At 37.8% G+C, this 14,601-nt stretch overlaps 1 protein-coding gene across 1 annotated transcript in view; it reads right to left on the reverse strand.

Moving 5' to 3' along the window:
- LOC102895363 (protein SSXA1) overlaps window positions 1-14,601 on the reverse strand; it is a 28,387-nt gene that overhangs the window by 5,780 nt on the left and 8,006 nt on the right. The window lies entirely within an intron of this gene.

The following is a 14,601-nucleotide window of genomic DNA, read 5'->3' on the forward strand; positions in this document are numbered from 1 at the left end:
GGAGACTAGCACTAGACCACAACAGATCAACTCTGACTAGCCCCATAAGCGGTACGCACAAAAGGTGGTCTCAACAAGTACACAGCCTACGAGGGCAGATCCTACTCAGTGGGGTCAGCCTGCACATAGCAACTCATATTTTGTGGGCATAGACAATTCCCACAGTTAGTCAGTCCAAGTTTTAATCCCATCCACTGGGGTACTAATACCAATAAAGGCTTGGCGACAACAAAAGATCACACACGACTAATACCAATAAAGGCTTGGCGACAACAAAAGATCACACACGACCCACAGAAAGAACACGTCCAGAGCGTCCAGCACAGGGAATCAAGGAGAGTGCACCACTGGGGCACACAGGACACCTTCCACATAAGGCCATCTGGCCAAGGCTGAGAGATGAAACAAATCTTACTAACACATAGAAATGAACACAGAGAGGCCAATAAGATGAGAAAACAAAGAAACATGCCACGAATGAAACGACAGGATAAAACTCCAGAAAATAAGCTAAATGAAATGGAGACAAGCAATCTACCAGAGACAGATTTCAAAATAATGGTTATAGGGATGTTCAACAAACTTAGGAGAAGAATGGATGAGTTCAATGAGAACCTCAACGGAAATAGTAAGCATAAAAAAATCATACAGAAACCACAAAAAAGAACTAGACAAATGAAGAATATAATAACTGAAATGAAGAATACACCTGATGACCCTTGTCTCTCTGAGATCGTGCCCCACCCAATCCACAAAGTGCCTGTGGCCCATTGACAGGCAGCTGTCCCTGCCCTGCCCCTAGCCGGGGTTACACATTCTGCTCAGGCAACAGACCTTGGTACTGCAGTGCTCAAATTTCGGGGAAAATGGCAAAGAGATCACTGCTGCCAGCACAAGATACAATATTGCTTGTCGAATCAGCAAACTGGAAGACAAGGTAGCAGAAAATACCCAATTGGAACAGCAAAAGAGAAAATAAGAATAAAAAAATGAGGATAGTTTAAGAGACCTCTAGGACAACATGAAGTGTAACAATATCCGCATGTAGGAGTACCAGAATAAGAAGAGAGAGAGAGAGCAAGGGATTAAGAATTTATTTGAAGAAATAATGACAGAAAACTTAACCTGACAAAGGAATTAGTCCAGGAAGCACAAAGAGTAGCAAACAAGAGGAATTCTAATATCCAGACCCACACTAAGACACACCATAATGAAAATGCTAAAGGTCAAAGACAAAGAGAGAATCTTAAAAATAGCAAGAGAAGGCAGTTAGTTATTTACAAGGGTACTCACATAAGAATGTCTGATGACTTTTCAACAAAAACTGCAGGCCAGAAAGGACTGGCAAGAAATATTCAAAGCTAGGAAAAACAAGAATTTACAACCTCAAATAATCTACCCAGCAAGGCTTTCAATTAAAATGACAGGTGAGATAAAGAGCTTCCCAGACAGGGAAAAGCTTAAGGAATTCATCACCAACAAGCTAGGATTACAAGAAATGTTAAAGGGCCTTCTTTAAAAAAAAAGAGGGGGAGGGAAAAATAAATACGGATAATAAAATGGCAATAACTATGTACCTATCAATAATCACTTTAAATGTAAATAGATTAAATGCTCCAACCGAAAGACACAGGGTAGCTGAATAGATAAGCAAACAAGGCCCATACATGTGCTGTCTACAAGAGACCCACTTCAGATCAAATGACACACAGAGACTGAGAAAGTAAAGAGATGGAAAAAGATATTTCATGCAGATGAAAAAAAAAAGCCGGGGTAGCAATGCTTATATCAGACAAAATAGACTTTAAAACAAAGGCTATAATAAGAGACAAAGAAGGGCATTACATAATGATAAAGGGATCGATAAATCAAGAGGACATAACCTTAGTAAACATATATACACCCAACATAGGAGCACCTACGTATATAAAACAATTATTGACTGACATAAAAGGAGAGATCAACGGCAATGCACTCATATTAAGGGACTTTAATCATCCATTGACACCAAAGGACAGATCTTCCAGACAAAAAATCAACAAGGAAACCCATGCATTGACACCAATGGACAGATCTTCCAGACAAAAAATCAACAAGGAAACAGTGGGATTAAATGACTCACTAGACCAGATAGACTTAATGGATATTTTCAGAACATTTCACCTCAAAGCAGAAAGATACACATTTTTCTTAAGTGCACATGGAACATTTTCCAGAATAGACCACATGTTAGACCACAAAAAAAGTATCAATAAATTGAAGAAGACCGAAATCATGTCAACTGTCTTCTCCGATCACAATGGTATGAAATTAGAAATCAGCTACAAGAAAAAAACTGGATAGTACACAAACATGTGGAGGCTCAATAACATGCTACTAAACAGTGAATTGGTCAACAATGAGATCAAGGAAGGAATCAAAAGATACCTAGAGACAAATGAAAATGAAAACATGACTCGAAATCTGTGGAACACAGCGAAGCAGTCCTAAGAGGGAAATTCATGGCAATGCAGGCCTATCTCAAGAAACAAGAAAAAGCTCAAATACGCAATCTTACCTTACATTTAGAAGGACTAGAAAAAGAACAGCAAACAAAGCCCAAAGTGAACAGAAGGATGGAAATAATAAAGATCAGAGCAGAAGTAAATGAAATAGAGTCTAGAAAAACAGTACAAAAGGTTAATGAAACCAAGAGCTGGTTCTTCGAACAGATAAAGAAAATTGATAAACGTTTAACCAGACTCATCAGGAAGAAAAGAGAGAAGACCCAAATAATTAAAATCAGAAATGAAAGAGGACAAGTAACTACGGACTCCACAGAAATACAAAGGATCATAAGAAAATACTATGAGCAATTATACGCCAACAAATTGGACGATCTGGAAGAAATGGATACATTCCTAGAAACATACAATCTCCAAAGACTGAGTCAAGAAGAAAGAAAATATCTGAACTGACCGATCACCACCAATGAAATCGAATCAGGAATCAAAACATTCCCAAAAAACAGAAGTCCTGGACCAGATGGCTTCATAGGTGAATTTTACCCAACATTCAAAGAAGAATTAACACCTATGCTTCTCATACTATTCCAAAATTTTAAGAAGAGGGAAGGCTCCCTAAATCCTTTTATGAGGCCACAATTACCTTGATTCCAAAACCAGACAAACACATTACCAAAAATGAAAACAATAGGCCGATATCCCTGATGAACATTGACGCAAAAATCCTTAACGAAATATTAGCAAACCAAATTCGGCAATACATTGGAAATATCATACATCATGATCAAGTTGGATTAATTCCTGGGATGCAGGGTTGGTATGATATCTGCGAATCAATTAATGTGATACACCATATCAACAAATCGAAAGATAAAAACCATATGATCATATCAATAGACTCAACAAAAGCGTTCGACAAAGTCCAGCATTCATTTATGATAAAAATTCTCAATAAAGTGGGAATAGAGGGATGATACCTCAACCTAATAAACGCCATACACGACAAACCTGCAGCTAACATCATACTCAGTGGGGAAAGGCTAAAATCATTTCCCTTAAGATCAGGCACAAAACGAGGATGCCCATTGTCACCACTTTTGTTCAACACTGTATTTATTGGAAGTCCTAGCTACAGCAATCAGACGAGAAAGAGAAATAAAAGGTATCCCAATTCGAAAAGAAGAAGTAAAACTGTCACTATTTGCAAATAAAATACTATGTATAGAGAACCCTAAAGATTCCACCAAACAACTGTTAGAACTCATCAATGAATTCAGTAAAGAAAATTAATATTATACAAAATTATAAGGGATACAAAATTAATGTTCACAAGTCGGTTGTATTTTTATATAGCAATGATGAACTTTCAGAAAGAGAAGTTAAGAAAACAATCCCATTTATAATTGCATCGAAAACAGTAAAATACCCAGGAATCAAATTAACCAAGGAGGTAAAAGACCTGTTCTCAGAATATTATGTCATTGAAAAAAGATATAAATAAATGGAAGCATATACCATACTCATGGGTAGGAAGAATCAACATCATTAAAATGCTCATACTACCCAAAGCAATCTGTAGATTCAATGCAATCCCTCTCCAAATACCAATGACATTTTTCAGAGAACTAGAACAAATAATCCTAAAATTTATATGGAACCATAAAAGATCCTGAATAGCCATGGCCATCTGAGAAAAAAGAACGAAGGTGGAGATATCACACTACCTGACATCAAACTATACTACGAGGCTACAGTCATCAAACAGCATGGTACTGGCATAAAAACAGATACATTCATCAATGGAATAGAATAGAAGCCCAGAAATAAATCCATGTCTATATGCTCATTTAATATATGACAAAGGAGGCAAGAGTATACAATGGGGTAAAGACAATCTCTTCAATAAATGGTGCTAGGAACACTGGACACAGACATGCAAAAAATGATACTAGACCACCTTCTTACATCATATACAAGAATAGATTCAGTAATGTTTAAAGGCTGTGACGTCAGAAACATGGCAGATTGAGAGATGTCCCTGGATCTCTCCCCTTGAAACAACAATAAGCTGAATATCTAAAACTCAACGAAAAACACCCAAACTACACAGCAGCACGTCTGAGCATGAGATCTACACATAAGAACGACCACAGGTCAGAACCTCGGGAGTCAGGCAGTAAACTGGGATAAAGAAAGAAACTGCCTCTCGCAGCCAGAGCTCCCTGCAGGAGGAGTGGGAGGGGAGAAGGTGTGGCAGATTCCCTGAACAGCCCTGTGAGCTCCACGCAGCAGGTGTCAGTGCTCAGGGTTTAAGGCAGAAAGCAGAGAAGTGCAGATCGAAGAGAAGTGAGGATGGCAGAGAACCAACAGTTGATTACTACCAGCCGCGGTTGCAAAACTCAAGGCTGAGCCAACCCCCAACTCACAGGACCTCTTCTCTATTTCCTCCAAGACTGAACACTGCCAAGCCGCAGAGGAATTTGAGCAAACGCTACCGAAATTGTCACCAACACTGACAGGGAATGAGACTGAGGGTTGCGAGTGTGATTAAATTTCTATAAGAAAAAAAAAGGTGTTATTAAGACTTTATATAAGGCAGGAATCTGAGATTGGATTAAACATAATGGAGTGAGAGACAGCCCCAGATCTCTCCCCCTTGAAACAACAGTAAGCTAAACATCTAAAACTGAACAAAAAACACCAAAACTGCACACCAGCATGTCTGAGCATGGGATCTGTGCATAAGAGCTACCACCGGTCAGAACCCCGGGTGGCAGGCGGTGGACTGGGAGAAAAGAAGAAGCTGCGTCTCGCAGTCGCCGGAGCTCCTTGTAGGAGGAGGGGGAGGGGAAAAGGAGCAGCGAGTTCCCTGAACAGCCCTGCCTGGGAGTACTGTGATCTTCATGCAGCCAGTGGCAGTGCCCAGTCATCATGGCAGAAGGCAGAGAAATGGGGACGGCAGAAAAGTGGGGATGGAAGAGAAACGACTCTTGATTTTTACCAGCCGTGGTTGCAAAACAGAGGCTGAGCCACAGTCCCCATACCCCAACCCTGAGGGCCCCTCCCCCAAGACTGTTCCAAGAAAATGTCGCGGAGCCCCAGGGGAATCTGAGCAAAGGCTACTGAAACTGTCACTAACACTGACAGAAACTGAGAATGAGGGTAGCGAGGACGAATAACCATCTATAAGGAAAAAAAAGACATTATCATGACTTTATATAAAGCAGAGATCCAAGAAGCTTAGATGCCACCTACTGGAAACCAAAAGAAAAGTGTCTTCTTTGCAACACTAGGGACCATTATATAATAAATCTTCCTGGGGGAAAAAAAGCAGAACACACTTCCATTAATGCCCAGGCAGAGAAAAAGTCCATTAAACACCATGAACAACCAAGGTGACAAGGCATCTCAGAAGGAAAGAGAAAAATCTCCAGAAAATAAGCTTAAAGACATAGAAGTATGTGACTTAAATGGCAAAGAATTCAGGATGGGACTTTGGAAAAAACTCAATGAGATCTGAAACGAATCATATCAACAATTTCAGGAACTGAAAAAACAACTAGATGGGCAGAATGAGTTCTTTAAGAAGGAGATTGAAACTCTCAAAAAGAACTGACTAGACCTCCTGGAGATAAAGAACAAAACTGCAAGAGTTGAAAAATGAAATAACAACCTTGGGAAATAGAGCCGACCAAATGGAGGAAAGGGTCAGTGATATCCATGACAGAAATCTACAAATAGATGAGAAGGAAGAAGAGAGAAACCAAAGAACGAAAAAGAATGAAAGAGAATTACAAGAACTACCTGATATCATCAGGAGAGGAAACATGAGAATAATAGAAATTCTCATAGAAGAGGAAAAGGAGCAGGGATTAGAAAGTATTTTCAGACAAATAGTAGACGAGAATTTCCCAAATCTAAGGAATGAGCTAGAACTTGGAATTCAAGGAGTCAAAAGAACACTGAATTATTTCAACCCTAAAAGGCCTTCTCCAAGACGCACTGCATTAAAATTATCAAAAATCGACGACAAAGACAGAATTCTCAGGGCAGCCAGGAAAATGAAGATAGTAACCTATAAAGGAAAACACATTAGATTATGGTCAGACTTCTCAGCACAAACCTTACAAGCCAGAAGGGAATGGAATCACATATTAAAACTATTAAATGAAAGGAACTACCAGCCAGGAATAATGTATCCAGCTAAGCTCTCCTTTAGATATGAAGGAGAAATTAAGACCTTTCCAGATATATAGAAATTGAGGGAATTATCCACTATGAGGCCTGCACTACAGGAAATACAGAAAGAGGTCAGCTCACCTAAAACAAAATATCAAAAACAAATAAACAAACAAACATAATTAGGTGTAAAGTGACTAGCAGGCTGATAAAAGCAGAAGAGTGCAATCCTTACTAGGAAGAGAGCATTATAAGCTTAAAATAAGGAGAGATTTGCTATAGCAAGATAGTAATGAACGTTCAGCATACATAGGGACAAATTGAGACAACAATGACTGAAAAGGGGAGGATTCTAAGACCCAAATTCGCAAAGGGGTATGGAGATAAGGCATGCGCAGAAGACAAGGGATGACTGTATACATATAACTATCCTTCACATATTCGCAATAGTAACCACAAACCAAAGATTGAGAACCGAAGTATATAACATAAAACAAGAAGGACCAGAGGGAAAACCCACGAAAGCCAACCAAAATAAAGAAAACAGAAGCACAAGGACAAAAAAGCAATGGAAACACAGAGCTACGAGAAAGCAAAAGATAAAATAGCTATAAGACCTCATATTTCAATAATCACCCTAAATGTAAATGGACTGAACTCACCAATAAAAAGGAACAGAGTTGCACACTGAATCAAAAAACAAAACCTAACCATATGCTGCTTGCAGGAGACACATCTCAGTTCCAAAGACAAATATAGACTCAAAGTGAAAGGGTGGAAAATGATATTTCAAGTAAATGGCATTCAGAGAAAAGCAGGAATAGCAGTACTAGTAACAGACGAAATAGACTTCAAAATAAAAAATGTAAAGAAAGATACTGAGAGACACTTTATTATGATAAAGGGAATCGTGTACGAAGAAGACATAACACTTATTAATATCTATGCTCCCAATCAGGGAGCCCTGAAATATGTAAAGTAATTACTAACAGAACTAAAGGGAGAAACAGACCAAAACACTATCATAGTAGGAGACCTAAATACCTCACTGTCAGATATGGACAGATCATCCAAATAAAAATCAATAGAGAAATGACATCCTTAAATACTACATTAGACCAACTGGACATAATTGACATTGACAGAGCCTTTCATTCCAAAACAGTTGCTTATACATTCTTCTCTAGTGCACATGGAATATTCTCAAGAATATACTAGGACACAGAGATAGCCTCAACAAATATAAGAAAGTTAAAATCATACCAACCATATTCTCTGATCATAATGCTATGAAATTAGAGATCAACTGCAAAAAGAAATTAAGAAGAACCACAAATACATGGAGATTAAACACCATGATACTAAAGTATAACTGAGTCAGAGAAGAAATAAAAACAGAGATCAAGAGATTCATAGAAACAAGTGATAATGATAGTACAACATATCAAAATATTTGGGACACGGCAAAAGGAGTCATAAAAGGAAAGTTCATATTACAGGCCTATCTCCAAAACCAGAATGAGTCCAAATAAACAACCTAATGCTTCATCTTAAGAAACTAGAAAAGGAAAAACAAATGAGGCCTAAAGTCAGCAGAAGGAAAGAAATCATCAAAATTAGAGTGGAAATAAATGAAATTGAAAACAAAACAAAAAATGATAGAAAAAATAAATGCAACGAAGAGCTGGTTCTTTGAGAAGGTTAATAAAATTGACAAACCCCTGGCTAGACCCACTAAAGAAAAAAGAGAAAGGACACAAATATAAACAAAATCAGGGTCGAAAGAGGGAAAATTATGACAGACACCACAAAAATACAAAGGATCATACAATAATACTATGAAAAAGTATATAACACCAAATTTAATAACCTAGAAGAAATAGAAAAGTTTTAGGAAAGGTGCCTCAACAATAAAACAATAAAAACAGAAGGAAAAGGTATGCTTTGTTTGTAAATCTTTAACCATATTTATACTTGATAATTAATTACAGTGGTCTAAACATCGTGGATAAAGTATGAGAAAATTTTTGTATATGTATTCTTATGTACATGTAACTGGAATTTGCATTTGATATTGGCAGAAAAAAAGTATAGTTTTTAAAATAAAGCTATTTCTATTTGAAATAATGCCACAACTAAAAGGTGAAAAGAACTTAAAAAATTTAGCTATCAAGTTCTCAAGAGCATAACAAGTTTGAAATCCAGTTGAGCGTGTGTTTGTGAATTCAGCACCTTTTCTCAGAGTAGCTCAAAGACTGGTTGATATGGGGTATAAAGGGCTGTGTCTCTTGTTCCTATTGAATTCTGAAGGGCCACACCAGTGCTCCTGAAGAGCTTGGCTGTGGCTCTCATTGGGTCTGCAATGAAGGTCACCTTCTCCCTTTGCTTAATGAGGGTTTCTTCTCTTCATTGTGGATTTGAATCCCACTGATACTTCCCAGTAAACATTCTACATGCCAGAGAATGTGTCAGAGTCTGCTTCCTGGAGAATCCAACCCGCAGTACCTACCATTTATTATTATTAGGTCTTACCTTTTCATTGGAAAGGAATTGTAATCCTGAATAGTTTTTATTATTTGGCATTAGGTGAGTGTTATTCTTGTGCTTCAGATGCATGCCTTCAGAAACTGTTTTCTTCAGGCCCTTTCTACTCTAATCTCTTTCCTTTGGTATGTATTTTTCCTTTTCTATCTCATCTCTCTTGCCTCCTTTTATAGTTTTATCACCATTTATATTTAAGTAAATTTATATCCGAGGAGGTCAGGGAAGGCTTCTTAAAAGGGTGTTAATTTAGAAGTTAAACAGAATTTTGCCAGGTATTTAGGGATATGGGATGTGCAGATGTAGCAGTGATGGAGGATGAAGTGCATTAAAGGTATAGGGAACTCTCTCTGTAAAGAACTTGAAACAGCATGATAAGGGCAGTGAACTATAAACAGTTGCTATGGCTGATTGACAAAAAATACTACAATACTAGACAGATATACAAAGGTAGTATATACTATATATCGAAGTTTTCAGTCCATTCATTAGCAATGGAATACCATGGATAAGTTCGTATATATGTTCAGTAACAGCTTTATAATAAGTAAATATTATTTAACATTTAATTCTCCATAATGTATATAAAGTCAGTAATGATGTTAGTCAGAATTTGAAATGACATAAAAGTCCCCTTAAAAGTCAGCAGACTTTAAAAGTAAATGTAAGTCAAAGGTGATCTTGATATTTTACCTGATGGTCTGCACAAAACCAAGTCTATGTGTACACTGTCACATTTAATTCTACTAGTGTCAGTAGGTGTTAATTCTATTTTGCATATAAGGAAATTAAGGCTTACGTTAAATAGCTAGTGCTAGGTCACATGATAGTCACAAAGGCTGGGGTTTGAGTTCAGGGTTGATGTCCAAGCCAGTGCTTTTAACCACTTTGCAAAGCTGATAAGCATATGTCTGTTTCTCCGACAAGAGTATTTTTTTAAAAAGTCAGGATAATCTTTGAGGACTATACAATATTTGTTTTCTTCTTCTTTTTGTTTTTAATTACAATTATTCAGAAATCCGAAATGGCAAATAGATAGTAATGAAGTTTTTTTCCTTTTTCTTTGTTTTTTTTTTTAGTGTACAATATATTTCTAATGAAGATAGATATCTCAGAGGCAATTGTTACGTGATTCGTGATATATAAATTGTGGAGCATATGTGTACATGGTTATAAAAGATGATAGCTTTAGAAAATGCATATGGGTACATGGTTATAAAAGAATGCTCATAAACCAAAAATATACTGTGGAGAAAGGAAAGCCTCTTCAATAAATAGTACTGAGAAAACTGAAAAGCTACCTGTTAAATAATTAAACTAGACTGTTATCTATCACCACACACCAAAATTAACTCAAAATAGATTAAGGACCTGAATATAAGACCTGAAACAATAAAATGCATAGAAGAAAACATAGGAACTAAACTCAAGGATCTTGGACTTAAAGAGGAATTTATGAATTTGACCTCAAAAGCAAGGGAACTTAAAGCAAAAATAAATGAATGGGACTCCATCAAACTAAAAAATTTCTGCTCAGCAAAAGAAATTGTCAAAAAGGTAAAGAGACAACCATCTGAATGGGAAAATATATTTGCAAGCAACGCCTCCGATAAGGGCCTAATATCCAAAATATACAAAGAACTCATACAACTCAATAACAACAAAAAGAAACTAAACGATCCAATGAAAAAATGGGCAGAGGACCTGAACAGACACTTCTCCGTAGTGGACATAGAAATGGCCAACACATACATGAAAAGATGCTCAACGTCGCTAGCTATTAGGGAAATGCAAATCAAAACCACAATGAGATACCATGTCACACCTGTTAGAACAGCTATAATCAACAGGACAAGTAATAACAGATGTTAGAGAGGATGCAGAGCAGAAGGAACCCTCATACAATGCTGGTGGGACTGCAAATTGGTACAGCCACTTTGGAAAACAGTATGGAGGTTCCTCAAGAAACTAAGAATTGATCTACCACATGATCCGGCAATCACTCTCCTGGGTATTTACTCCAAAGACTTGAAAACTCTTATCCAAAAAGATATTTGAACATCAATGTTCATAGCAGCATTATTCACAGTGGCCAGGACATAGAAGCAATCGAAGTGTCCTACAATAGACGACTGGCTAAAGGAAGCTGTGGTAAATATATACAATGGAATATTACTCAGCCATAAGAAAAGATGAATACTGCCATTTGTGTCAACCTGGATGGACCTTGAGATAATCATGCTAAGCGAAATAAGCCGGACAGAAAAAGTTGAAAATCCCATGATATCACCTATATGTGAGATATAAACTAATAGAAACAAATGTACGGACAAACAAACAGAGACTCATGGACATGGACTGTAGACTAGTGGTTACCAGAGGGGCAGGGTTAGGGGGGAGAGTCGAGTCGAGGTAGACTGGGTATAGTGGGTTAAATATGTGGTGACAGAAATAAATGTAACTATGGGTGGTGAACGCACAGCTTATTGTTAAAGTGTACAGCTGAAACTTATTGGATTTCATTAACGAATGTCATCATAAAAAATAAATAAATAAAAAATAGTTGGAAAAAAGAAGTTATGGTTCATAAATATAATGGAATATTACTCAGCCATAAAAAATGTAATCCTAACGTTTGCAATGACGTGGATGGACCTAGAGGGTATAATGCTGAGTCAAATATGTCAGACAGAGAATGATAAATACCATTCGATTTCACTTACATGCGGAATATAAGGGAAAGATGTCAAAGTAATCGAGAACAGACTCAGAAATTTAGAGGACAAACTGGTCAGAGCCAGAGGGGAGGGAGTTGTGGGGCTGGAAGAAAGTAATAAAGGGTTAAAGAAGTACAAATTAGTAGTTGATAGATGATCACAGGGATGGGGAGCACGGCACAGGGAATGCAGTCAGCAGTAAGGTAATGGCTAGGTGTAGAGTCAGAGGACAGTAAGCGCAATCAGGGGATAGTTTCATAAATTATATAAATGTCTATCCAATGTGCTATATACTTAAAACTCACAATAAAATAAAATAAAATGCTAAAAAAAGAAATAAACTATGTCGAATCAAAAAATAAAAAGGAATAGCATTCTAAGATCTGTGACGTCTGTGAAAGCAAGGAGAGCTTTCTATGAAATGTAAGTAATCTCATATAAGTGAATAAACAGCTTCTGGGAGAGAACCTATAAAAGTATATAGAGAGGATCAAACACTGCTGGGAAATGGTGTGGGGAACATGAATGTGGGGAAAAGAGAGGAAAGGGTGGTTCACAGAAATCAATGGAGACAGTAAAGAAAGGAGTGCGCCTTGTGACATACTGTCCTACCCTGGAAAGATCATTTATGTGAAAATAAGGAGGGGGTTCCCACAGTAGTTCTGTTTGTGTCAGAGTGTGATATGGCCAGCATACTTCAGTTGCCTTTCATTTGGCTCCCTCATTCAGGAAACAGTGGACAACAGGTGAACGTAACACTCTGAGCTTGTAAACACTTGCAATGTGGTAATAACAAAGAGGAATACTTTCTCTTATGACCCTTTTTTGAGTTCTCTCCTCAACTGTCTCCACTGTGGCAACCCAACTCCCAGATCCCTTTCCCCTCTCGACTGGTTTAACCTTCAATTGTGGAATCACTTATTCAATACACATTCAGGCTGACCTGACTCTTCAGAGATGCCTGAGGTGCAGGTAAGGCCTGAAGGAGCTCACATTAGTGAGAGACCCGGGGTCTAAGCCATTCTCAAGCCACGTGACAGTGTTTCTGTGACAGAGGAGAAGGGACCGGTACTTCCTATTGTCATAATGAGAATTTAAAGGGAAGCAGCAGCAGCAGCAGCTTTGGGGTAAAAATCCTACGGAGTCAACCTGAACTTCATAAACATATGAAATATCCATAAGCTTGGAAATGTTTCGGAGCTTTGGATTAGACTACCGTCACTGCCACCGTGGTCTCAGGCAAATTAACGACTCTGTAACATAACATCGTTGTTATTATCATATACTATTATTATTTTTAATATTCTCATCATTGTTTATATATAACAGTAACAACTTCATAAAGGTTTTCTTAAGGATTAAATAAATTATTGCACATGAAATGCTTAAGGAATATATGGCGTAACTATGAACACATAAGTAGTATCAGCTGTCACAGCTGTTAATTATTAAGCTACTGATGCTCCATCTGGCATTATGATAAAGAGACCAGGAAAGAGAGGCAGTGAGGACCAGGCCAGTTTTGATGTTCTCCCACTCTTACCAAATTCACATCAGTGGAGGGAGAAAGGCCCTGTGGTCCTTCAGATTTGGGGGATACTCACCTTCAGGTGTTGCAGGTCAGAAGTTTCCTGAGGACGCTCATCTAAAAGAAAGTGATAAAGCAGAAGTGTTCCTTGTTGCTGAATAATCCCAAACTCCAGAGATTATCCTGGAATATCAGGGAATTCTGCAGCAGATGGCATGAATCCATTCAGTGTCAAGGGCTTATTTTGAGCCTGGCTATGGAATTATTTAATAATGACTTATTTATGGCATTTACTGAGGGTGTAAATTCATCACTTTCCTTCTGATGACTTACAAAAAGTGAGCTAAATCCCATCAAATGCCTCATCCTATTACATTACACGCTTCCTACTTTTTACCCAAAGAATGAAATGGATTGCTTAGGAATTTGAACTGTATCCACATAAAGGTGTGTGACAACTAAAAATCACCGTAGACTTAAAACGGGTGAGTTTTATACTACATGAATAATACCTTAATGAAGCTGTTAAGTGTGTGTTGCACCAGGAATGATTTAGTCAGCGATTCTGAAAGGTTTCCAGTCTAAAAACACTCCCCAAATGTCAAAAACCTCGTCAGTAGGCAAGCACTGGATTCTGAGACCTCTGATAGTAATTTTGGGAGCTTGTGGAATCTGGCCTGTTGAACTGGGGGGTCATAGGTCTGTTGGAGACAGCAGGAACATTCTGACCTGGTCTTGTGACTATGCTGTCAGAGAAGACCACTGAACACATCCCATCCCCTCTATGGCGAGTAAACACATGGCTCACAGGCACAAAGATTCCTAGAATCTATGATTTTTTTCACCCCCTGTTGTGTCTGCTCACCGACAACAGAAAACTCAGTGTGTGTATGGAATTTCTCTCTGAAACCCTCTCCCAAGGTCAACCTATGGAATCAGATTCATTTACGAGTGAGAGTACAATTCTGTTTGGTAAAGCACAGGAAGATAACTGAATGTCATCACATAATGCCTTAATCACTTTGTCTCCTAAGATATTTCTCCTAAGGTACCTATTCACTATTCTAAATTTGGCTCTGGTTGTTTTGGGAAGATTTGCACTTTAATCAAAGTTTTCATAATTCTCCTGTGA

This window comes from Pteropus alecto, unplaced genomic scaffold (genome assembly GCF_000325575.1).
Source record: "Pteropus alecto unplaced genomic scaffold, ASM32557v1 scaffold669, whole genome shotgun sequence".
NCBI lineage: Eukaryota > Metazoa > Chordata > Mammalia > Chiroptera > Pteropodidae > Pteropus > Pteropus alecto.